Below are 27,033 nucleotides of genomic sequence, written 5' to 3' on the forward strand. Positions count from 1 at the left end.
TCCTACCTATCATTGTGAAGAAGCTCCCAGGGCCCTGCTCCCATCTCCCCTGCTCCGCACCCTGGATCCAGCCCAAGGGAAAGGACAGCACAGGCAGGCAGCCTGGGCCCAGAACACCAGGGCAAAGCTCACCGTCAATGGCCGCCGGCTGGGGCAGCAGGTGGGGGAGCCAGGGTGCGTGCCCTAACCATTTCCCACTGCATCCCACGTTAGCCTGCTTGATTCCCGTCACAACGCTTACTGTCACCTGGAGCTAGGTTCTTTGGGCTTTATTTATTAGCATATCACTTGATTGTCCCCTGGACATAAGATCTATGAGGGGGCATCTGGTCAGGCCTGTTCACCTCTTTATCTCTGGCCTCAAGAAGAGTGCCTGGCGTATAGTAGATGCTCAATACAGGCTTGTTGAATGAATGAATGAGGTGTAACATCTTGGTTCCACAGAGCTACCCACTCTCTGGCTGGCCTCCGTGATACCCCTGGGCTTTGCACAGAGTCGGGGAGTACGGGAGCAGCTCAGGAGATTCCCGTGGAAGATGGAGAGCAGGTGAGAAGCTAAGCGCTATAAACCAGAAGGACGCCCTAAGTACCATGGTTAAGAGCCCCGAGACCCTGGCGCCACAGCCTGGAGATGACTGCTCTGATGTTTCCGGTCTGTGTTTTCAAGGCCAGAAGTCGCTGCAGAAAAATAGGAAGGGGACGAGCAGTCGGAAAGAGCTGCAGGAATGAATGAAGTTCGGCCGTCAGCAGCTCACACAGAGGCCGACGGAAGCCTGATGCTGTTCAGAGTCTACAGTGTGCCGTGGGCGTGGGTGAAACCGGCCTGTACCAGCGGGAGCCTTAGGCCTTGGAAGACGTGCACACCCACCTCTTCAGTTCCAAGGACAAGAAAGAGCTTGTTGACTATTTCTTGTTCCAGATACGGCCACATGTGAACATAAACTCTGACACACACACACACACACTTCTCATGAAAATGGTTCTTAAGCTAATGATTATTTAGATAGCCTAAGTAATTTTGCTAGTGTATGTGGCGTCCTCTTTATAAGCTTTTACATCTCTAAAACACAACGGGAAGATGGGACGGGGAGAACGGGTTTCGGGCTGGGACGGCTGCTCTGTGCCGAGTGGGGACACACCACAGTCCTCGGCACACGGGGCCTGGGCCAGGCCTGGCCCGGGCGCACTTTGGGGTGACAGGGCCCCGAGGTTTGCCAACTGTCTTTTGTTGGCTGTCCTCGTAAGGACTTGGGTTACTTAAACAATATTGTAATTCATGCCTGAAAAATGTGTCTTCATCGAATCCTGAAGGAACATTCTCTAATGTCCCCTGAAAAGTATAAATGTCATGAAAGACGAGAGAGGCCATGAAACTGTTTCACGTGACGCAAGATCAAAGAGACATAACCAAACGCAATGAGCACTGCTGGACTGGATCCCTGACCAAGGGAAGGAGAAACCAAAGGACATCATTGAGACAAATGGCACCATTTGAACACGGATTGTGACACTGTGGTGACACAGCACTAACGCAGTTGTGTCGATATAACAATATCGCATCAATGTCAAAGCTCCTGAATTGGATCACTGCCTTTGGTTATGCTTTCTGGAAATACAGGCTGAAATATTTAAAGATGAATCCTCAAATGGCTTAGCAAAAAATCTGTGTACGTATGTATACGAGTAGGCACATGTGCATTGTGTGTATGAAGGGAAGAGATGAGATAAAGCTATTAATCTAAGAATTCATTGTGCTACTCGTACAAATCCTTTCAAAGTTTTAAATTATTTTATTATGGGGGAACACTTTTTCATTTTCTCTTTTCCTTTCTATTTTGAAATACGTCATCTGTAAATACATGCAATTGAGTTTTCCCCTCACTTTTTCACAGGAGGTAGAAAAAATAACTGACATCACATTTAATGTCAGTTTATCATGTTATTTCTTTAAATTCCCATAGTTTATAATCCCAATAAGTCATGTACTGCATAATTTTAAACTGATCTGTAATTTTCTGAATCTCACTGAAAAGCTGATTTGGGAGGGGAAAATATTTTTATTTTATACAAAAAAATGGGTAAAACAGTTTATACTTTTAACAATGTAATGTGGCTTAAATCATAACATGCCCTTTGGCTTTTTAATTAAGTCAGAAAAAGAAATTCCTAGTAGTTGATCAGATCACCTCCCTGCCTTTGCCCCTTGCTGGTGATTCTGGGGGCTGGCGTGGACAGAGGTCCCTGGGGAGCCTGCTGACCCCTCGTCACACTCAGTCCTTGGGGGGTGCCCCTCAGCCAGCAGCGTCGGCACAAATGGTGCCCATTTGACACCATCACCCCCTTTCTTCCATTCAAGTGGCAGATGATCAAAAGCTAGAATATTTTGTTTGGCAAGTGGCCTAAAATTTCTAAATTTATGTATTCTATTTTTGCTCCATTCTCAGATTGAATTAGTTACCAGGCAACTGAAGTGGTTAATTTCATTTGCTAATAGTTACACTTTGATAGAGGCAGCTCTGTCCCTGACCAGTGCTGGCCCGACCACACAGCCCGGCACCGGCCTCGCGGGCGGCTGTGCGTCCTGCTTCCTTCCGGCTGTTAACCACACTCCCCATACTCTTACATTTTATTTGCCTTTCATGCACAGGAAAAGGGATGCCTCTTTTCGATTTATTTATAGCAAAAATATTTTAGTGATCTGTTTTCCTCCCCCCAAAAGCTATCTGTTTGAGGCATCCTGAACTCTTTCAGACTTCTGGTTCAAGATGGCAAGCCAAGCACATATGTTTTCTTCCACTCACCAAGAAAGAAAGAAAAATCTTAATAGCATCGAAAGAGCACCATCAGTACCCCAGCTGCACTGATGGATTTCTGGAAGACAGAGAGCAGGTGCGGCAGCTTGACAGAAAAACTAGAACAGGGAAAACTGCTACCCGAGCTAGCCCAGCAGGGGGCTTGGCGGAGGTCAGAGAGTCTTCCTAGTGGTGTTCTGGAAAACCCCGAATTTGTAGGGAGAGCAGCCGTGTGAGGGAAACAAGTCACCCCTGGACCCTTCCCGCAGCAGGCAGAAGGCTGGATGTGTACGCTGTGAGAGTCGCTCTTAAAGAACATCAGTCAGAGGAAAGCACAAGGTGCCTTGGCAGATGGAGTGGGGATACGGGGAGGAGAGAAACACAGCTCTTCCCAGAAGGGAGTGCTGGGAGACTGCTCCACCTCAGGGCAAAGCTTCCTCGTGGGAGGGCGGTCTGGCTGCTCTCCTTGCAGGAGCCCTGAAGGGGAATCTGCCATCAGGCCAGCCACTAACTGGCCAGGTCCTCAGCCATCCCTCCTGTTCAGGAGAGGAGCTGCAATGGAAACCAAGGCGTATGCTTGCTGAGGGGTCTGAGGGCAGCCACCAAGTCCAATCCACACACGTCCGCACTTTATAAGTGAACACGAGAGAATGATGAGACTTTGGGGAAAATCATTTGCACAATCAAGAAAGAAAAATAACCTGAACTGGATTCCCATGCAGAAAACAACTCGCACACACATTTGCTGCCTTCAGAGGGACGCTGCCGCGATAAAATGAGAACAGGCTACGGTGAGAACGAAGCTGCCAGAGAGCAAGTTTCCTTGTGGGGAGGGCGGGCCACACATTCTGACTAAAACTGGATTTCCCCACCCGGGACAGGAATGCTCAGCTTCACCAACTAAAGAAGGATCGGATGGAGAGCTTCCGAAGCACCGAAGGAAAAGAAGAAACACATTACGAGGACGGCAATAAAGGAAAGTGAGTCAGGGAGAGAAACGAGGAACATGTGAAGTAGGAAATGAAAATAGATGACAGGGATAAGTCCAAACATATCAATATTTATAACAAATAGCAACAGTTTGACTCCCCTATTAAACGAGAGACTTTCAGATGGGAAATAGGTAGAACTGAGCCATATGTTTACAAAAAGACTTAAAATGACACAAAATAAAATGATTAGAGATAAACGTAATAAGTGTTAGCAAAAGGAAAGCAAAAATGCAGTATTAATAACAGACAGAAATGGAATTCAAGGCCAAAGGCAAGGTAGTATTTTATATGAATAAAAGACACAATCTAGAAGATAATCATCACATACCTTTTCACTGAACAACATAGCATGAACTACATAACAAATGATAGAAATGCAAGCAGGAACGATTGGGTTGGCCAAAAAGTCTGTTTGGTTTTTTTCCATAAAAGACACATTTTTCACTTTCACCATTAACTTTATTGGTTTGGATATTTTAAGTACGCCGGCTATGTCCTGCGTAGTGTAACACTGATTGTTCTCAATGTCTCGATTTGATCACTATCAACGTCAACTGGTCTACCTGACTGTGGAGCATTGTCCAGTGAGAAATCTCCAGAATGAAATTTCACAAACCATTTCTGACACATTCTGTCAGCACAGCACCTTCTCCACACACCTCACAAATCTTTGAGTTTCTGCAAAGCAAAGCATAGTAAGTAAATAGAAATAATAAAGTGTACTATGCTGAAAATGTTGCATGATTTCTTCCATCTTCAATATTAAAATGGCTACACAAAATTTCACCAATTTTGTTAAATATTTTTTTTAATGCACTAACAAAACTGTTTCGAATAAAGTTAAAGACAACTAAGCACTACTAGAGCCATCTTACAAGAAAAAAACCAAGCGAACTTTTTGGCCAACCCAATATTAAATCCAGGATCATAGTGGGGAACTTTAGTATATTTTTCTCAGAAATTGACAGATCAACTTGATAAAAAATAGGCAACAATTATAGATGATTGGAGTATTCAGTCACCAAGCTAGATGAATTTTGTCTTTAAATTCAGTTTTCAGCTATCAGAAAACAATGTTTAAGTTTTTATGTAACACTTAAAAAACCTTACCAAGTATGTGGCTCTCAATAAAACCCTCAAAAGACAGATACTGCAGGCTGCTTGGACCTCTAACCCAAGAGTAATTTATAGAAGAAAAATCAAAGCTGAAAGTAGACACAGCGGAGCAGAGAGTGATGGCGAGAGCACTCGGCTCAGCATCTATAGGGGGCATCGAAGACGGACTCCAGTCTGACACATTTCGAAAACAAAGACTGAAAATGCACTAGACAATGACCTCTAGAAGTTTTTTTTTTAAAGAGGTAAACAAAGTAGAAGAAAAGATGTCAATAAAGATAACAGGAACTGATAAAATAGAAAAACAAGTTGGTTTGAACATTATAACCAAAAGATGTTTTAAAAACCAATAAAAACAATCTGATTAAAAAAGGATAAATAAAATTGGGAATGATAAGGACAACTACAGATCCGGATTTGATTTCAAAATTATTAGAGATATGTATAAATTCTAAAAAGTTTGAGAAAATATTTGAATATGGAAGTAAAATGACTTGCTAAGAACATGTAAATTACTACTAAAATGAGTCAGTGAGGAGCAGAAAACCTGAAAAGACCAGTAATTACAGGAAAAGAAAATTGAAAAGATAGTCACAGCTCCCCACCAGTCCCAGCAACCGGTCCCAGGTCCAGATGGCTTTACTATTCACTGCATTTTAAAAAATTTTTTTCCTTTTAACCACCTTTAAAATTTAAAGAACACATTAGTTTGTGTGCCAGACTGGTACAGAACACAGAAAATATGGAAAGACTGTCAGTTATTCTGCACAGCCAGTATAACCCCGATACCAAACACGGGCAGGACGGGACAGAAACTGTGGAGTACGAACCAGAGTTCAACCACGTGAAACACCTACCCAGACCCAGCAGAACATTTAAAAGGAAGAAATATACTATGTAACAAGGAAATTAAGTACTAATTCAAGAGATCACAGGGAGTGGTCCAGGGCAGCAGGGTGAACATAGGCATAAATGGTTTGTTTGGTACACAACAGCAGGGGTTAGAAGCATAATCTTATTAATACATGCAAAAGCAAAACTCCTAAATATGATGAGTCAGACTTAAGAGTGTCTTAAAAGAATAACATATCATGACCTAGGAAGTTTATCCTATGAATGCATTAGAAAAATCTATTACTATGATTCAATTGATTAATAGATCAGAGGAGAAAAACACATGGTTATCTTGATAAATATGGTAAAAGCATTTAACAAAACTGCACATCTATTCCTAATAAAAATTCTTAGTAAGCTAAGCTCAGAAAAAATGTTGATAAAAGAAAAAAAAAATGGAGTCTCAGAACATTAGGAGGAAGAAAAATGGAAAAAATAAGAATATGGGTAAATACAATATATTGTCCCTCTCCTTTTGAAACTGTAAATTATATCTGACAGTTGAAACAAAATTATTAATACTGTCTGATGTGGTTCTAAATGTAGGTAAAAAATATTTAAGACAATTATAAGCTGAGAGGGTAAAAGGGTGTAAAGGGAAGCAAGCTTTTTAAACTTCAGTCAAACTGGTAAAATGTTGATACCAAAAGACTGTGATAAATCACAGACATATATACATGTACACATGTACATATGCACAATCATTTACATATGTATACATTTATAATGTGATACCTAGACAAACCACTAGACTATATACAAAGAGACACACTTAAAACCACTATGGAAAAATCAAAATGGAATTCTAAAAATATTCAGGTAACCCACAGGAAGACAGGAAAAAGAAAACAAATGAAAAAAAAAGTACAAACAGAAAAGAAAGATAAAATGGCCAACTTATGTGCTAATATATCAATAATTATACTAAGTGTACATGATCCAACTACACCCATTCAAAGTCAGAGACTGAGCGGGTAAAAAACATGACCCAACTATCTGTTGTCTACAGGAACCTCATTTCAGATATAATGACAAAGATATATTTAAAGTAAAAGGATGTATCATGCAATCATTAATCAGAAGCTAGCAGGAGTGACTGTACTGCTACCAGATAAAGCAGGCTTCCTAGCAAAGAAAATTACCGGAGACAGACGGATATTCCATAATGACAGAAGGGCCAGCCCATGAGGAAAACACAGCAAGTCTAGATGCGTATGCACCAAACCACAGTGGTACAAACATGAGAAAAAAACATGGTGGGATCGAAAGGAGAAACAGAAAACCACAATTATGTTGGAGACATCAACATCCCTATCTCAAAAGGTGTTGGAAAGAGTAGACAGAAAATCAGGGAGGATATAGAGAACCAACAAAATCTAATCAACATTTACAGAACATTCCACCTGATGCTAGCAGTGTACACATTCTTTTCAAATGCCCATAGAATGTACACAAAGTGACTAGGTAGAGCCAAACTTCAACAAACTAAAAAAAGTCAAAACCATACAGTGCATGTCTCTGACCACAATGGACTCAAACTAGAAATCAGACAAATAACTGAAAATTCTCCAAACACCTGGAAACTAAAGATTTCTAAGTGATCGATGGCTGAAACAGGAAGTCTTAGGGGAAATAAGATATATTAAACTGAATTAAAATGAAAATCCAACATATCAAAATCTGTGAGACACAGCAAAAGCAGTGCTAAGTGGGAGATTTATCACACCAAATGCTTATTTTAGAAAGGGGGAGAAGTCCCAAATAATAATCATCTAAGCTCCTACCTGAAGAACCTAGTGAAAGATGAACAAAAAAAAACACAAAAAAACCCCAAAATAACACTTTTCATCTTACCTTATGAAGCCCACATTACCCTAATATCAAAACCAGACAGGCACTATATAAAAAAGAAAATTACAGATAATTATTATAAAAGCAGGTGCAAAACTCCTTAACAAGACATTAACAAATAGGAAAGAGGATATAATAAAGCGCAGAAACCAGTGAATTTGAAACAGAATAAAAAAAATGAGAAACAAAAATCTGATTCTTTGAAAAAGATCAAGAAAATCGACAAATCTCTAGCAAGACTGACAAAGCAAAAAAGAAAGAATACATAAATTACCAATATCATGAATTAAAACAGGGAGTATCACTCATACCCAAAGACATCAAAAGGATAATAAGGGACTACTATGAACACATTCTATACACATAAATTTGACAATTTAGATGAGATGGACCGATTCCTCCAAAAACACAAACTACCTCAAACTCCCCCAACAACAAATAGATTGACTTGGCCAGTCCTATAAGTATTAAGGAAATTGGATTTGTAACTTAAAATCTCCCAAAACAGAAATTTCCTGGCCCACATAGTTTCCTAGGAGAATTTTACCAAAGAAGGTTTTTTTTTTTTATCATTTCACAATTTATTCTGTGGTCTATGCAACAGAGATACAGTTTGGTCACAGAGAATAATTCTGCCCATCTGCCAATGTTAGCTTTTTTAAAAATCACAGTTTACATTCAGCATCATTTTGCATTAGTTTACGTGCACACAGCACAGTGGCCAGACGACCACATACCTGCGAAATGTGCCCCTGACGTTTCCAGCACCCACGCGGCACCATGCGGAGCCCCCGTGGCTCTACTGACTACAGTAACCATGCTGCCTTTCACATCCCCATGACTGCTTTGTAACTACCAATCTGTATCTCCCAGTTTCTCCACCTTTTTCACCTAGTCCCCCTGTATATATTCAGAAATATATAGGAGGAATTATATGCCGTGACCAACTGGAGTTTATTCTGGGGATACAAGCTGGTTCAGCATTCAAATAGCAATCCATATAATCTACCACATTAACAGGCTAAAGAAGAAATCACACGATCATACCAATTAATACATTAAAGCCTTTGACGAAATCCAACACCCATTTATGACAAAAACACTCAGAAAAACAGGAGCAGAGGAGAACTTCCTCAACTTGATGAAAGCATCTACAGATTGTTGTAACATTAATATTATAGTTCATGTTGAATGCTTTCCTCATAAAACGGGGCAAGGTGAGGTTGCCTGCTTTCACTGCTCCTGTTCAACATGGAACTGAAAGTTCTAGCCAGTGCAATAAAGGAAGAATGAGATAAAAAGGCATAAAGAACAAAGAGGAAGAAATCAATAAAACTGTCTATATTTCTAAATAACATGAGATTATGAGGAAAGTCCCGACAAATCTATACAGGAAAAACAACTAGAACTCATAAGGAAGTTGAGCAAGGTCACTGAATGCTAGACAAATGAAACAGATAAATCAATTGTATTTTTATACGCTAGCAATGAACACATGAATGCCCAATTTAAAAAAGAAAAAACCAGTACCATTTACAACTGCTCGAAAAACAAAAAGAAAAATACATGTAAATTCAACAAGACTTGTGCAGAAATTGGATGGTGAGAACCACAAGATGCTCACAAGAGAAATGAAAGATCTAAATACATGCAGAGACAGTCTGTACTCATGGACTTGAAAACTCAATGTAGCAGAGAAGTCGATTCACCCCACATAGATAGTTTAACATAATTCTTAACAGAATCCCTCTATTTTGTAGATATAGACAAGACTGCCCTAAAAATGTTAAGGTGAAGACAAAGGTATTAGAATTGCTGAACCAATTCTGAGAAGCAATAAGGTCAGAGAAATCAGCCTGCTCAATTTCAAAACTAATTACAGAGACAGAGCAACCAAGACGGTGTGGTGGCGGCAGAAGGACAGACACACACAGATGAATGGAGAGACGAGAGAACTCAGAAACAATCCCGCATCACCGCCCCGCTGATTTTTGGACAAATGTGCTAAAGAAATTCAGTAGAGGAAGGATAAACTTTTCAACAAATGGTGCTAGAACTAGACACCAGTAGACAAAAAAATAAATGCATGCATAAGTAAATAAACCTCAACTTAAATCTCACATCTGATGTAAAAACAACTCAAAATGAATTATAGACTTACACGTAAAACTGTAAGACTTAGGCAGAAACGCAGGAGGGAGACTATCTGGATTTGGAGTTAGGCCAAGGACCCTTAGCTATGACACGACACCATAAAGGGGGGGAAAGTTGATAGCCGGACATTCTCAAAATAAAAACCCTTTGCTATACAGACTGAGAGAAAATACTTGGAAGCCGTATATTCCACGAAGGATTATTACCTAAAATATACAAGGAACTCTCTAAACTCAATAGTAAAATAAACAGTCCAATTGGAAAATGGCAAAAGACACAGACAGACGTCCGGTTGAAGAGGAGATGTGAATGGCTAAGGAGCACATGAAAAAATGTGCACCACCACCACCCATGAGGGGAGATGCAAACCGAGGCCGGGAGGCAATGTCACTGCACACCTGTCAGCAAGATACATGAAAAATCGTGACAGCACAGGTGCTGGAGAGGATGTGGAGACGCTGTACTTTGCCTGTGGGAATGTGAATGGGACAGCCACTCAGGAAAGCTGTTTGGACGTTTCTTCAAAAAATAAACACACGCCTGCTGTATGACCCAGAGGCTGTGCTCCTGGGCATCTGTCCCAGAAAAACTGAAACTTGTGTTTACCCAAAAAATGATATATAATTGTTCATAGTGGCTTTACCTGTAATAACCCCAAATTGAACCAACCAAAATATCCTTCCATAGGTAAATGACTAAACAAACCGTGGCACACTCACACCACAGAATACTCGTCTACAATACTAAGGAAAGGAAAACTCACTGATACAACAACTCCAAGGGGTCGCAAGGGTGCTGTACTGAGGAAGCAAGGTCAATGAGAAAAGGCCACATACTGTGCGAGTCCATGCGTTAACACCCTCCAGGCGAGGAAATTACGGAGATGGTGGACGGTTGAGTGGTTGCCGTGGTTAAGATGGTGAAGGGGAGTGTGTGAGTGTGAGTGTGTGTGTGTGTACTACAAAGGGGTAGCACAGAGCAGATCTTTGTGGCGATGGCTCATTCTTCCAACTGTGGTGACAATGACACAAATCTACACATGTGATTTGCACGGCCGGCTTTGATAATGTACTCAAGGTATGTGCGATGTGATCACGGCCAGGGGGGTGGGGACTGGTAAAGGATGCACAGGGCCTCTCTGTGCCACCTCTGCGACTTTAGGTGATTCTGTAATTACTCTGAAATTTAAAAAAAATGTTAAGTTACTAAAGGTTAGAATATAAGCTCTCTGAGAGTAGGAACTTTACCAATTCTTCGGTGTTGGATCCTCAGCACATAAACAGTACCTCACCCATAGCAGGTGCTCATTTAATATGTGGACACTGCTTGTGTAACAAGAATCTCATTTTTGGTTTTTGTTCTTAAAGGCGCATGGTTGTAAATGCTGAATGTCTGAAAACATAAAACACCACATGGTGAATGGTGATGATCTCCAGAGACGGGGATGAAGTTGGGAAGAGGGGACGAGTATCTTATAAACAGTGCAGAGATTCGCAGAGTAATAGGCTACGTTTTTCATTCATGTCTACTTCCATCATTCTAAAGGAGAGTCTTCCCCATGTTAATGATTTTTAAAAAACGCTAATAGATGATTATTGTAGAATAAGTGAACACATACATGTATAAGGGAATATCTTATGTGTCTTTGTTCTACTGCCCTGGAAGCCAGCAAGGAGGAATCTTGTGGCCGAAACACATGGGTGACGGGGCAGCCAGCCCAGGGGGTGTCCTGCTTTCCAGCTGTGGGGTTGCCCTGCCGGCCAGCTTGTCTCCGAACAGACCCTGGTCAGCCTCAGGGTGGGAAATGCATGTGATGTATGAAACAAGCCTGGCTTGTTTTTAAAAATTCTTAAAATAACAAAAATTGTTATATAAATAATATCTACTTACTCTTTGTGAATCTGCTTCTTCCCAATTCCCCTTGCCTTTCTGTCACAAGTGCAAGACCTTTTTAAAGCATTCTCTTAAATCAGCCATTTTCAACATTGCCATCTCATGGTACACATAAACTACTAAAATTCTGCCACACACCCAAAAAATATATATATATATATATTTTTTTTTTTACGGAAATGACAAAGAGAATAAGTATAATGTTGATTCACTCACACCAGATGGCTACTGTGGTGTTGGCTGTTGACATTTTTTACTTGACAGTCAAAGGGAAGAGAGGCCAGTGCCCTGACTAAACAGTCAGGTACTGCACATTTTAAACACTCTTGTGGTACGCTGGTTGAAAATCACTGTCTTAAACGACAGCAGTCTTTTAACCATTTATTGCCTTCGGCAGGTGGTGATGTCAACTCCCTCTGCCATTAGGGCAAAAGCACTAAAAGGTTACCCATTACATCCTTAATTCCCCTTTAACTCTATTCCTCTGTGAGATCATGGCTCGAAAGCGCCTACAGGGGCCAGCCTTGCCCCCCATGCACGAAAAGGCCGCGTCGGACAGGGAACCGTCACGCCTCACGTTTTCACTTTATGTGACGTCACACGGCGCTTATGCTTTCCAGGGCGCCCTCCCCCGTGCTTCTCCGGAGCTACAGAACAGCGCTCCGGGGCGGGCGGTGCAGAAACAAACCTGAGGAATGGAACTCGACACCTCATACCTCCTGCCCAGAGTTGGAAAGGGAACCAGAGGTTGCAGCGTTACACCATATGTTCTTGTGTTCCAGAAGGCACACGATGGGAAGTGGAAGGTTACTCCTTGCAGTCTGATTAAAAAAAGACGACGACGACTGCCTCACGGTGACGATGACAAAAACTGTCTCCCGTTGTCCGCCCTGCCTCACCTGACACCCCGACCTGTGACGCCTGCTCTCCTTCTGTGTGAATCGGCAGAGACCTCCTCAGCCCCACCGTTGTCATTCAGACAGCCGACATGCTGGTTGTGCAAGAGCTCAGCTTTCTAAAGAAATACGGCTGGGAAAACTCTAAAATAAAACGCCCCTTCTGGCCCCCACACCACCCTTAATTTTGAAAAGAATGATAATTATTTTTTTTTTTACAAAGCAGAGCCAAAACACACTTGCTTTCAACAAAAACCTGGCGAAGTACAATGAAATAAGTGCCTAAGGACAGTGAGGCCTCCATCCCCTCGTCAAGGCCAGCACACTGACCGAACCCGACAGAGGGCAAGGCTGCAACACTGTTTCACGCGCTGAACCATTTTCTTGGTGAGAAACACGACTATTAAAGGCTGTGCCGGTCATGGAGGGAAAATGGAGCTGCAGTGTAAAATGAGTAAAAATAAATAAATAAATAAAATCAATGGGAAAAGGCTGGAAAACCTGGAGCTTCTACTGAGTAAGTGGGGGCCAGGATGCAGGCAGGTATCATTCTGAATGAAACCTTCCCTAAAGCTGTTTCTGAGATCCACGGTTCTCAAACTCGGCTGCACAGTGAATTCACGTGGGCTCTTTGGGAATGTACCGGGGTCTGGTCCCTCCCCCAGAGACTCGGTTTAATCGGTGTGGGGCCAGTCTGGGAAAAGGGTTCCTAAAAGCACCCCCTCCCTGGTAATTCTAATGGATGTCACGGTTTGAGTTCTCCCCCGACTCCGACGTCTAGATGATACCACAGATCTGGGGCGTTCTGCGCACCCTCCACCCTGCACCCCGGCCCTGAGGTCACTGCACACCTGGGGGCCGCAGAGACCTGAGAACATGGGAGCCAGAGGGCCGGCCTTCCCAAGAGCTGGAAACGTGTGGTGAAGCGTTTTGGGGAGCCCTGCACACTTAAGAGCTCCGGGGTTCAGCCTTCTCAGAAGGGCTATAACTCAGTGACCCTGAGACAAGGTGGGAAACTTTGCGTCTTGCAGAGACCAGCCACCTGGAGGGAAATGTGCTAAAAACAGGATCCTTGTGGTCTCCAGACGCCCTTTCACTTTCTTTTCCAGAGTAAAAGGAAAAGGATAGTTTACCGCGGTTGGCAGTTCATCACTACCCAATCTGGATTTGGGAAAATCAGCTCAGTAGGTAATTGCCAAAACATACATTTTCTGCCCTGGCTGGTGTGGCTCAGTGGATTGAGTGCTGGCCTGCGAACCAAAGGGTCACCAGTTCAATTCCCAGTCAGGGCACGTGTCTGAGTTGAGGGCCAGGTCCCTGGTGGGGGGTGCATGAGACACAACCACACACTGATGTTTTTCTGCTTCTCTTCCTCCCTCCCTTCCCCTCTATCTAAAAATAAATAATAGACAACAACGGCTTTTTACTTAAAATAAAATTGCATTTTCCCACACTGACCTGGTGAGGACATTTCCAACATCACGACTCAGATACCTTTCTTTCAAAAATCAAGTAAATTAGGATCAAGGGAGAAAACCACTCTTATCACCTGCTGCCACTGCGGGTGAATGCTGACCCTTTGGTCAAAGAAGCAAAAATGGCACACCCCTCGAACTAAATGAGTTCCAGTTTGCTGACGGGAGCAGGAAGAGACGGGAAAGACACGTGGAAGAAGGCGGTCAAACCGGCACAGCTATCCCCCAAAGGGGCTGGAGAAAGCTGCCTGGGGCGGGGGATTAATGTCACACTTCGTAGGCCTGGCCCCAGGGGAGCAGGACGTGAAGGCCAGGACAGACTCGGCCAAGAGCTGGGCACAGCCACCTGAGATAGCAGCACCTGACTTAATTACCCAAGAGGGAGAAACGAAGCTCACGGACCTTCAAATACAAAGGCAGAAATCTCCAAAGCTTTCACCCCTCTCCCGCTTTGTTTCCCCTGACCCCTGCAGTCATTAGGAGACAGACAAGTGGAGAAATGGAGGCAGCCTGTGACCCTGTCACCGTTCCAACTGGTGACTTGGGGGCCACACGCACCCTCCGATTGGGCTAGGACCCACGGAGCCTTCCAGAACTTGCATCTAGAGGCAGACACGCGCACGGCATGAGTTCACCTCTTCCAATTACGTACCATTGTTGTGGTTTCTGTCCCTGATGCATTATTCTCTGAGCATTAATCCCCTTAAAATTGGTCTTTGCAGGGAAACTTTGCTTTTTAAAAATCAGGACATATTTCATAGAAGGAGCTGGCCCCGGCTCTGCTGACGGGCCCGCAGCCGGGCACGGGCAGAGCCGTGGGCCTCCTGGCTCCTCTTCACCTGCGCCCCGGCCCCCACCCCTGCCACTCAGTGAGATGCACTGTCTGCCTCTCTCGGCTAATGGACTCTCTTCAGAGAGGGAAGTTAATCCTCGGGCGGCGCAATGTTAAACCGCCCGAGGAAGAACTGAATATTTCAGAAGAGAATGGGGATAAAAAATGGCCACTGCTATTTTAGATTCTTTGAAAATTTAAGCGGAGGAGCAAAAAATAGACAGCAGCTTGTACTTGGCACAACGGATCCAAGTTCACTTTTGTGAGATTCTTAGTAACGTGCGGGGAGACGGCGGAAGCAGCGACACACGTGAACCCACAGAGCGGACCTGGCCACTCCATCTCGGGGAGCACACTCTTGAGTTTCAGGGGCCCAGCAACCGTTCCAATCCCTTAGGTGTGGAAAGAACAGAAAAGAATGTGCACTTTCAAAAAATTAAAAATGGACCTACTTGCCTTCCCCACAGAAGTATCGCAATGAAAAGCAAAACTTCCAGCTTGGGAGGAGCCAGCTCTGGAGTCTGCTGCCCTGGGTGGGGTCCTGCCGCACAGTCACTGGCCTGGCACGCGGCGTGGCCTCAGCTGCCTCCTCTGAGAGGGGCGGCCCGGGAGAGCCTGCAGGTGGGGCAGGTGTGAGAGATAAACTCGGCGCCCCGTGTCTCGGGGAGTGGTGAGCAATCAAGAATGCTGGATGATGATGACATAATCGTGAAACAGACTTAACCTGTATGCATTTTTTATTGCCGGAGTACAAAGAGAAAGCGCTCTCCTCTGCGGACTGGGGAAAACCAGGTAATTGTAAAAATGCTGCAATCATTTTTCTATCCTGTGCTTTTACAATCCAATTTATGGCTCTGCTCCTCACGGCTGCTTTCCAGAGCGCGCACACTGTGGTTAAATGTATTAGCGGGAGTCGGAATAGCAGGCCTGAGTATTTATGTATTTATGGCTTGCCTCGGAGAGGCACAAGTGATGTGACTTCAATTGTTTTAATTTGCTACACCTTGTCTCCCTCTGCCTGGGGCTCTGCACACTCACGCACGCGGCTGGCGGGGACAGAAGGGGCTGTGGAGAGCACGCCAAGGGCCACGGTGGGGCTGTTCTACCCTGAAGACTTGTGTCACGCAGGCAGGGGCCTGCCTAGGTCCTGAAAGTGCTTCCATCTCCAGCACCATGCAGGGGGGGGCGCGGCTCAGAGCCTGGCCGGGTCTGGAGACGCCGCCATTCACACATGGCGAGGGGCAGCTCGCACCGCTTCCAGCCTCTGCAGTTCTCAACCAGCTTTGGTTCCCCGTGGCAGGGGTCGACCACGGCGAGGCAGAAAGCCCAGGTAAGGATCATGGCCTCCTGGGAGTACCTGCTGGCCTTTCACGCCTCACATGGCCTTGAGCAAGTCGCTTAGCCCCTCTGGGCCTCAGTCTCTGCATCTGTGAAATGGAGATAATAAAACCCGTCTCGAGGGTGAGGGGAGGAATTAAATGAGGATGCCTCCAGAGTCCTTGGTGGTTAAGACTCTAGATGGTGGCTCTGTTAGTGGAGTTAGACGTCCAGTTCTCCCCAAGCCCACATGGCAACACAGAGCCAGGCCCTCAGATGCTGCCCCCGCTTCCCCACTGCCTGCCTGACACTGTTCACAGTCCGGTGTGGGGACTCCCTGATTCTACCAGCAATACCCGCCCCCTCCCCCGCAGTAGGCTGGGCTCCACTGTCTCATTCCAGTCTCGCCTCAAATGCCACCTCCTCTGGGAGACCTCTCCAGCTCCCTGCCAGCCAGCTCTCGCCTTCCTTCTCCCCTGGCACGTGGCATGTGTTAAAAAGCCAGAGTGGCGTGCGTTATGACTGACACGTGTTGTCCCTGCCAGTGCCCTTGAGGCCCTAGAGACAGGGTTGCGTCTTAGTTATCCCTGACCTGGCCTGCCCACTCACGCCGTCCATGGTGTATGCTTAGTAGGTGGACAACACACTTCGGCTGAACTGTAAGCTGGCTCACGGAAACTAAATAACCCAGCTTCCCGAAATCCCGAGTCAGAGTCTGGCGGTTTCCTGTGTGAGGTGCCCGACGCAATCAGACAAGAAACGACACGGACCCTCCCAGAACCTGAGATAAGTCCCGATGCCCAGGGAATGGGGAAGGCGCCTTGCCAAGAGCCCTCCGACCCTAGGCGTGGCGCAGCCCAGCTGGGGGCAGGACTGGGACTGCCCACGGAAGGAGCGTGCCTTGGCGAAGCCCTGGATCTACCTGTCTGTGAAGCATGCAGCGCCTGGTGCTACACTGGCTCCTTGCCGCTGTTAGACTGCAGGGCCCCAAGGGTGCTCTGTTCAAATCTGGGCGCCTTGAACTTCCCCTGAGCATGTGTGGTTAGTGGGGAAGGGAACTGGGCGCTTGGGTGCTGGAGCGGGACACGCCTAAAAACACTTATTCCCAACTGGGTGTCCCTGTCCAAGGTCCTGATCCACCCCAGTCTCCCTCTCTGTGAGCAGGTGAGCCCCCACCTCCCACGGGCGCCTGGCACGGCTAACACAAGCTCCTGCGTGCGTAGTTTTGGTGCAGCTCCTGGCATCTGGCACCCAGGCAGGGCTCAGGAACACCCACTATTACCCGAATGCTGCTGCAGATGCGTTTGCTCTTCCGTGGCGTGAATTCCGTCTCCACAGTCTAGTATGAGCCAGAGATGATGGGTGAACCTGTTTTGCTTGCTGAGTCTGAGTGGGTATGAAGAAATCAGGGAAGAGGAGAAAATGACCGGACTCAGGTAGATCTCGACCGTGTGTGCTGATAAATGCAACAAAATCTGCTTTTCAAGATTAAAAAGACAGTGGGGTGGGGTGGGGCCTGGAAAGAGAAAATTGAAGGTGTTTTTCTATCTCACTGACCTTAATTTCCAAAATAAACTGTCTCAGGACAATGAGGACCTCCTGAGCTCTCAGCTCCTCGCCCAAAGATTAGAAGTAAATAACAATAGGTAACGAGTGAAAGGCAGAGCCCAGTTCCTAGCCCCCGGGGGGAGCTGAGAAGCCAGGACACTGGTTGTCCTAACATCAGCTTCCTCTTAGCCCGGGAGGGCCCGAGGGAGGATCTGAGAAATCGCCAGCCTCAAGACGCTCAGTGCTTTTGAGGTCCAGCGGAACTACAGCAGCGCTCTTCAGTTAATGACCGAGACAGACGCTGGGGACCTGCCTCTCCTGAAACTGACTGCCACAGTCAGAGGGCAGGGAGGCCGGTCTCCTGGGCAGCGATGTTTAAGGAGCCATTTAAAGGAGCTCATCAACTAGGCGCCTCCATCCATGGGCTCAGATCACCCCGAGAGGCTGAAGAAAACCGCTTTTAGTGTGTGCTGGGGAGAGGGAGAGAAGGGTGGGGGTGAAAGAAAAAAAAAACCCACCTAGCATCTGAGCTAGAGAACCATTTCCAGAAGAAGGAAATCAGCAAACCACTCAAGCCAATCTATTTATGGTGCTACTGCTATTAACAGGTAATTTACAACATGCATGAGAGGCTTTGCTTCCAGGAGCATCTGCTTTCAAGCGGCACACAGCAGAGTACTGCCGAGGGCACCTCCTGGAGATCCGGGGCTTAATGTATCCGGGAGGGCGGCGAGGCCTTGTGCCGGGTGGCAGTGAGCTCACTGCTTTGAAAAGCTCTGTGTGTGCGTGTGTACTTGTTAAACGACCGTGTGGTTCTCATACTAGTGACCACCTAGCTCCTGCTTCATTTTCTCTCCCTACTCTGATCATCAGTCAAGGCTTCCCAGGACCTCGAAACTCACGGTGGCTGCAGGGAACTACGGCATCTCCCTGGGAAGCTGGTGGAAATGCAGATCCTCGGGTGGCCCTCCACCTGCTGCGCCTGAATCGGCACCTTTACTGAATCGGGAAAGCTCGGTGAGCCCTGCTCTGGGGAAAGTCTTGCTGTTGCACAGACCCTGATGGCACGGACATGAGTGGAAACGGGCTCCTTCCTTTCAGCCTACTTGATCAAGAGCATTACTCTCAAGCACTGGCTGGGTCAGACTCTCAGGGAAAAAAAAGAAGATAGAGTTTGGAAATTCTGCTTTCTGTGCATTTCATGAAAGCAAATCATGGGATGCAGCGTCATTGCTGGGGAGCTCACCCCAGCCACGGGGAGCCGTAGTCTTCGTCAGCACTGCGCAGCCTTCACGGGCACTAACGCTTCTTCTTTTCTCCTAATTATGCTCGTTCTGGACTGACTTGGTTATTGGGCTCCAGCCCCCCCGCAACCCTTTGCCTTGGGTGCCCTCCAGTCGTCTTCTACCGCCTCCCCCCGACCGCCGGCACAGGGCTCTGCTCCCCCACACACCTCTCATTCTCCAAGGGCCCCGGGCCTCCTAAACACAAACCCACCGGTGGTTCTCTCACCCCCAGTCCCGTGTGCCGAATCTGACAGCTCCCCTTGGGTCCCCCGCACCCCATGTGACCCATCCCATCCAGAATGTCTGAGATAACTCATTCTGCTTCCCAAGTTTGCTCCCTCCGCCCTGTTCCAGGGCCATCAGCACCGGCCCTGCCCAGGCTTCCACCCTGCCGTCATCTCAGCTCCTGTCCCGGTCCAACCCTTGTCACCATCTCAGAATCACTGAGGTAGGGGAGGCCTAGGAACTCCTGGTCCAACCCAACTCGGGCCCCGGAGCTTGGTGAGCAGCCCGCCCGAGGTGACCTGGCTGCTTTAGGATGCAGGTCCTCGGGGAAAAGTTCAGGCCCTGTCCGCCTCCCCGCCCACTTTCCCCACATCGTGGGTGCCTGGTGCACATAGCTGTCCTGCCATCCCTCTGTCCCCACCTGTCCTCTAGTTCTCGATCACCCCCAGGCATCCTCTCTCATCAGCTCCTTGATGGCTCTCCATTCCAGTCTCTCTCACTGGAACTCATTCCCCACACAGGGAACAACTAAGTCATCTTAAAAATGCCACCTGAACATGACCAGCCACTGGCCCCCAACTGCTCGTGGTGTCCCTGTTTGCCCAAGCTCCTTCCCCTGGTGTCCTGCCGCCTTGCCGGCCCCAGGACGGCCTGCAGCCTCCTCTCACCTGTGGACAGAAAACTCTCCACCTCGGCTCCATGGCCGGCAGGCGCCCCCCACCCCACCAGGCCCTCTCCACCCTCTGCTCTGCCCCTGCTGTTGCCCACGTCCTCCCGGAGTTCAGATCTGGCTCCGAAACCCGAGGGGGCTCTCCCTTCCTCTCGTTTCCTACAGTCCCTTGTTTTCTGTCCCATTTATCATTAAACGATTAATCATGTCCTACTTCTGGCTGCTTTGATCGGCTACGAAAGACACGTGTTTAACTCTTGAGCCGCCCCCGCCGAGCTGCCCCTCCCCGCCCCGAGCTGCTCTGGAGACGTGACTCCGCGCCCAGGAGGGCGCCACACAGACAGTGGGAGAGCTGGTAGGACATTCACGTAGGACGCGTGAACGAAAGATGGCCAAGGCCTCTCTGGGGTCTCTCAGTGCCCTGGGAGCCAGGGAAGGCGCAGTGACAATTGCTCCAGCCTCCGTTGCCCTCCGAAGTGCCCAAAATGAGGTTTCCAATTTCTCTTTTCTATGTAAATCTGGCCTCTTTACAACCTATTAAAATTTTTGCAAATCCTGTTTAACTATCGATTCCGACTAACAGGTGCTTTTCTCCAAAGAGGCTTCAATATTTCTATATCCTGGCCCTGATGTGCGACCCCTGTGTGAGGCCAGTACCGCCGCCCCTGCTCGGGTGCAAACCCCGCCACATGTCACCTGCAAAGTTCTAACCATTTCCCATTGGCTGCCTCGCCTTATCCTCGCCCTGTCTAATCTGCTCCCCCACTGCAAAATGAAGATTTCACAAGAGCAAAGTCCATCTTGTCATTTCCCTATTCCCCTGACCTTTCAGTCCCTCAAAGCCATTCCCCCTGCTGTCCCCTGTCAGGATGGCTCCCCCTCTCCCCCAGTGCCTGCTAGCCCCACCCCCCGCCCCCACTCCACCTGGCAGCCTCATTAAGCCATCCTTGGGGTTTTTGCGTAGATGTTACTTAACACCTACCCACAGGCCCTCCTGCCACAAAACATAAACTAGGAGGCAGAGACGTTGGTGTGACTCCCTCTGCACCTGCTAGTGCCTGTACACAGTAGGCCCTCGGCTGTCAGGTTCACCTTCCTCAACCTAAGATCGTAACGACAGAGGAACTCAGAGTGAGGCGAGCTGTTCTGAGGGGTCTGGACTCCCTGACATGCCAAAAAGATTCAGCATTGTCTCAAATTAATCTGAGCTGTGACACCAGAAAACCCTGCCCTGTCCCTGCTGTGAAGCCTCAGCTGGCAAGGAGGTGACGGGCAAGGGTCCCCTCTGCACAGGCTCCTCACTGGCCTCGGCGGGGACAGTCACCTCTGAGTAGTCCCGGGCAGATAATTCCAAAGCTGGGCCCTGGTTTTCTGTGTTTTTTTTTAATTGAGTAAATTATACATAACATAGAATGTCCCACTGAATATTAGTTAAGCACATTCACATTGCTGTGTGGCCAGCACACCATCCATCCCCAGAACTTGCCATCTTCCCCAGCCCTCAACCCCTTGCAACCCCCTTCTCCCCTGTCTCTGTGAGTGTGGCCACTCTGGGGACCTCGTACAGAGGGAATCCCACAGGGTTCGTCCTTTCTGACGGATTTGTTCACTCGGCACAACGTCCCCAAGGCTCGTCCACGCTGCGCGTGGCAGAACCTCCTTCCTTTCCAAGGCTGAGTCATGCTCTGCTTATGGACGTGCCGCCTTTCGCTTATCTGTTCACCTGCTGCAGACACTTGGGTCGCTTCCACCTCTTGGTTTTCCCTTTTGCACAACGGGTTCAATATTAATCTGCCTCAAAGGACAAGCCTTCCCCCAGCTGACTGCGGCAGGTGCTGATGCCACCCGAGGCACCTTGTCCCGAAGCCTGGGTCTCTCTGCCTGAGGTTCCCTCAGCCTCAGGGCGCTGGCTGGAAACATGGCTGCATGAATAGCTCCGCAGTTACCTACTCCCACTGACTGTCTCCTGTCCCGACTCCCCCCTCCCCGCCGCTCTCTCCCTTCCCTTCCCCTCTCCCCTCACTAGTGTCGCATCCCCAGGTGAACCTTTGCACTTGAATCCTCTCCACGTCTGCTCCTGGGGGAATCCAAGCCAAGGCCTGCGGCAAGCTCCCTTGTGCCTGGCAGTGAGGCCCGTCCAGAGGACGGGACGGAGACACGATGTGTGTGCTGCAGACTGAGAACCCCATTATTCACCCACAGGGGGATGGCTCCCACCACCCAGAGGGCTGCCGGGCAGCCATCACAGGAGGAGGGTCCTGACCTAAATCGGCGCGGAAACCCTCTTGGGAGATGAGTGAGAAGGACCCTTCTGGCGGCTCCGGGCTACTGACGGCAGCTGTGGGCTGCTGCGGAGACGAGCCAGGGTGCCCTTCTGGCTCGTGGCTGGCCTCCCCTACCTGACAAGCCAAGTAGTGTTTCCCCACCCAGGGTGACGCTGCCACTATTCCAAGGCCGGGCAGAGCCCCGAGGGGCGGTCAGGTCCAAAGTGAATCACAGTCTTGCAGGCCCATGCCTGCCTGCGTACCTTTTGGGGCTCTGCCAGCCCCTCTGTACAAACTTGAGGGTACAGCATGCCTCACGGTGTTTCAGTAGCCGGAGGAAAGGGAAACCGGGTGCAGGCCCAGGCCCAGGCCTGGCCGGCACCAGCTCCCCAGCATAAGGGCAAAGGACCGAGTTTGACTTTGAGTGGTTACAGCCTGCCGCTGCCTGCCCTTCTCTTTTCTGCACCATGCCAACCCTTCCCTGCAAACTGCAGGCAGGTCAAGGACATAGCCACCTGGCTCTGGCGACATCAGAGAGGAGAGAGCCAGGGTGTGGACTTTTACAGGGGTGGATGTCCTCCCCACCCTGCTGGGTCACGAGTCCATTGCCGGAGGACTTCATGTCGCTACTGAGGCCTCAGGTCACGTCGGATGATGTGAACACCGCCCTGATTCAGCATCTGGTGTTTGGAGGATGGCCACTTTCCGCCGACAGCTGGGAACCCTCAGCCGGGACGGGTCCTCGGCTGTTTTGTTTTAAGGGATAACCGCTGATTATAAAACGGAGCTTACCACACCCCACAAAGCCACTGTGTGCCCCCGCTCCCGCCTCCGCTCTCAACTAGTCCAACCTGCCCACCAAGACGGGAGTGATCCCCGTTTACTCAGCTGGTATTTGCTGAGTTCCCTCTCTCTGACGCATTGGGCTGGGGTCTGTGAACACGCACAGAAGCCTGACACCGGGAGGGGCCTGCCCTCTGGGAGCGTCCAGTGTACTTACAGGCAGATTAGCCTCGGCCGTGACGATGAGCGCGGACAGTGCGTCCACAGCTGTCCCGCACGCCTCACATCTGTCCGCCTGCTCGATCCCGTCCGCAGCCCTCTGAGGGGCACGTCCTGTGTCCGCACATCGTGGGGTGAGGGAACCCGTGAACCCCGCTGCCGTGCCGGGCCCTCGGTCACCTGGCTATGCTGAGCCAAGGTCCTACCCACCGAGTGGGTTCTAGCACCCACACTTTTTTTAATCCTCATTGGAGGATATGTTTACTGATTTTGGAGAAAGAGGAAGGGAGGGAAGGGGAAAGAAAGAGAGAAATGCTGATGTGAGAAACATCCGTCAGTTGCTTCCTATGTGTCCCAACTGGGGATCGAACCCACAACCTAAGGATGTGTCCTGACCTGGGACAGAGCCCACAACCATTTGGTGTACAGGACGCCGCTCCAACCAGCTGAGCCCCCCGGCCGGAGCCCAGCACGGACACTCTTAACCACTGCACCACACAAACTCTCAGCAGCTCAACGGCGGGCTATCTTTGCGTTTCACGGGGTCACTGCTCCGTGTCTGTCCTCTCTCTGAGCCTCACAGCAGAGCTGTCTCCCTGTCACCGGGAATCCACACAGAAAAATAAACGCCCGCTCACCTCGCTCCGCCTGCCAGGCTCTGCCGACCCCTGTGCAGAGCAGGTCTGCATGCATAATGGCTAAAGGCGGGGTTTGACAGAGAGACACACCCCCCGGACGTCTGCTGAGACACTTAATCAGGTGTCAGGGCTCTGAGTTTGGACGTAGGTTTTTCCTGCCCCAAGGGAGGCTGGTGACATCCTGCTTTCATGAGTCACTGAAATTGTCTTAGCCCATCTCCTTTGCCAAGTTACAAATGTTTTAAAGAGCGGCAATCATGACAGAATATGGCGTGTGAATAGAGAAACACCCATGCACACACGCACACACGCACGTGCACGTACGCGCCTTCCATTTGCACCGTTTCATCACAAAGAACTCACACACCCCTTATCTGATGGTGGAAAAGACACGGCACTCCTGCTGGGCACTGTGCGGGCTGCAACAGTCTCTGACTCGAGGTTCTTAGAGCCCAAGGGGAACCAAAGGCCGTCAGGGAACCGGCTTTAAGACAACATGCAAGAGCGTTGGTTACGTAGAGACAGGAGCCGCAGACCCTGCCAGGAATGGGGTGGGGGCGGCTGGGAGTCAGGGGTGGCTCCCTGAAGAGGAGACGTCTGGCTGGGTCTTGGACCCTAAGTAGGAATAATTTACAGTTAAAAAAATGTACGCAAGGCAATGGGTTGATGAGGAAGGGGCATCTCCTTAGCTCTAATCCGACGTCTCAAAGTTCTGCAGGGCCCTTGGCTCCTGACCTTGGCCTTGAGACATGAATGTAAGATGACCCTTCGGTTTTTCTGCACAAACTGCCCAGGCTTCCCGGCAGAACTGCATACAAGAATGCATCATAGGGGACCCGCCCCCATGAAGAGGCAGGAAAAATTCAGCAGGCTGCAAGACAGCCCAGGCACCGTCCATCTTCCATTAGCTTTTGGGGTCTATTATTTAAACAGTCACACATCCTTTGCAGGGGGTATGGAGGGGTGACACGGGGCGGGGAGCTTAGCTTGAGGAAAAACGAAATCGCCACCCAACAGACGGTTGACTGTAGTGAACCTCAGAGAACCAAGAAGAGACGCCCCTGTTTCAGAAAGCAATTCACAAATAAATTGCCAATCAACGCCGCTCCAAGTCCCCGGCAAACTCCTCTTCAAAACAGCCAAGGAGCGGAGCAAGGGAAATGCATAATCTCTGTCCCTGGGCAGACAGCAGCCTGCGTTCTGACAAGCAGCAGTGGCAAATAGGTTTCCTGCGTGCTTCTCCCCGTGTTGCCGGTTCTCTCAGTTGCTCTCTGGGCCTCCCTGCTCGGGTGACAGTCTATCTATTTTGTGACTGTGACATGTCTAGTGACCCAGAGTTGCATGAGGTTTGCTTAGAATTTTAACTGCAATTCTCATCTTGGCTCTTCACGGCTTGTAAGTTTCTCCAGTTTTCCCGGCCTCCGGGCCTGGGCGTGGAAGGACCTAGAAGGCAGCACTATGAGTGAGTTGCCACGTTGCCTGTCGCGGGACCAGGGACCAGAACCACATTTGAGACAGACTTTCACAAAAGAAAATGGGGTTGTGGGGGGGAGTGACCAGGAAGGTACCCATAGAGTAGCACTGGTTTCCACGGGACTGAATTTGAGGCTTCTAGAACGCACAGTGATAAAAACTACAAAAAACGGCGACATTGGAGACCCCAGTCTCTGTCCGAGAAAGACAAAACATTAGACAGCCACCCACAAACAAAACAACTCTGGGAGAATTCTAGAGTCCACTAAAGAGATTTTAGCAGCACAGTGGAACCAAACTCCCCTTCCAAAAAACCAAGCAGACAAACAAAAACCCAACCTGAACAACCAGACAAGAAGAGAAGGAGCCTGGCTTCACGAGGCTGGCGTCACCCCATTCCCCACGCCGGTACCGTGCAGGGCCTGCAGGGAGTTGCCAGCTAGAAAGAGCGCCCCTCACCAGGAGGGGATGAAAGGAGTAAGCCACCGGCTTCTCCAGCCTCTGGGGGTGTCACTCAAACGTCCCACACTTCAGTTTCTCTAGAAGGGACCTTCGAGGACACTGCTTCTCAAACTTGAACGTGCACAAGAACTGCCTGCAGGTTCTGAGCCGGCAGGTCTGGGATGCAGCCTTGATTGCTGTGTCTCTCACGAGCCCCCACAGGCCACTCTGGGCTTGGGAGATTCGAGATGACCTCCTTCAACCCTCTCATCTTCAGAGGAGACACCAGGCCACAACTTGGGGAAGGAAGGTCAGGGAAAGAGAGGAGTTGAGTCTAAAGGCTAGGTCTGGGATTCCCGGCCCGGCGCCTTTTCAGAAGAAATGACAGGGGTGAGGGGCTGCCCTCCCATCTCCTTCAGTACCAGGCAGGATTTTACTTAGAGACGTTGTTCAGTTTTGACTCCTAGTAGGCAAAAACCTAAAGCGGGAAATATAAACCTGAAAACAACTGATCTCTAGGCTGAACCTATTTCTCCTTTTGCAGCATTTGAAGGAGCCAAAGAGGGATGATTGAAAAAAAAAAATCAAGAACAGTGCTCTTAGACATGGAAATAAAGAACAAAATGACAGTGACCAGAGGGATGGGGTGGGGGAAGGGGGGTGGGGGGTAACGGGGAAGGGTCAAGGAACATGTATAAAGGACCCACGGACAAAGACGGTGGGGGGGGATGGGAGAATTCAATGTGGGAGGTGGGAGTGGGTGGTTCAGGGGAGAGCAATGGGCAGAAATGGGGACATCTGTCATTGAACAACAATGAAAAGCAAAGAACAGCACCCTTAGGGCCACAGAGAGCTGACACCTGTCACTCTCAGCAACGTGGTTTTCAGAATCTGTAGGAATGCGAGCCTCCTGCCTTAATAAGGAGAAGGTATGTGATAACGCTCTTAGCGCTTTTTAATGCCACCGTGTCTTCCTGATCTGGGGCACGAGTCATCAGGGGGTTAACAAGTATCAGCTTCTGTAATACTAGAGTGTCATTTCCCAGTAGGTGACAGTGACTGTTGATCAGAGGTTCCCAGATGAGCTCACCCCTGGGCTCTGCCCCCCAGTCACCCAGGAATCTGAATGTGAATTCAGCTCCCCACCTAATTCTAATGCCCAACCAGTTTCAGGGACCCGAAGACTAGCTGACGCCTCAGAGCCGCCTTTGAGCTGGGGATGGGGCAACCGTGACCAGGACAGAGGCCGGGTTGGTCACGGGCCGCCTGGTGGC

The sequence above is a fragment of the Phyllostomus hastatus genome, unplaced genomic scaffold (genome assembly GCF_019186645.2).
Source record: "Phyllostomus hastatus isolate PE091 unplaced genomic scaffold, TTU_PhHast_1.1 phas_scaffold_129, whole genome shotgun sequence".
Classification (NCBI taxonomy): Eukaryota; Metazoa; Chordata; class Mammalia; order Chiroptera; family Phyllostomidae; genus Phyllostomus; species Phyllostomus hastatus.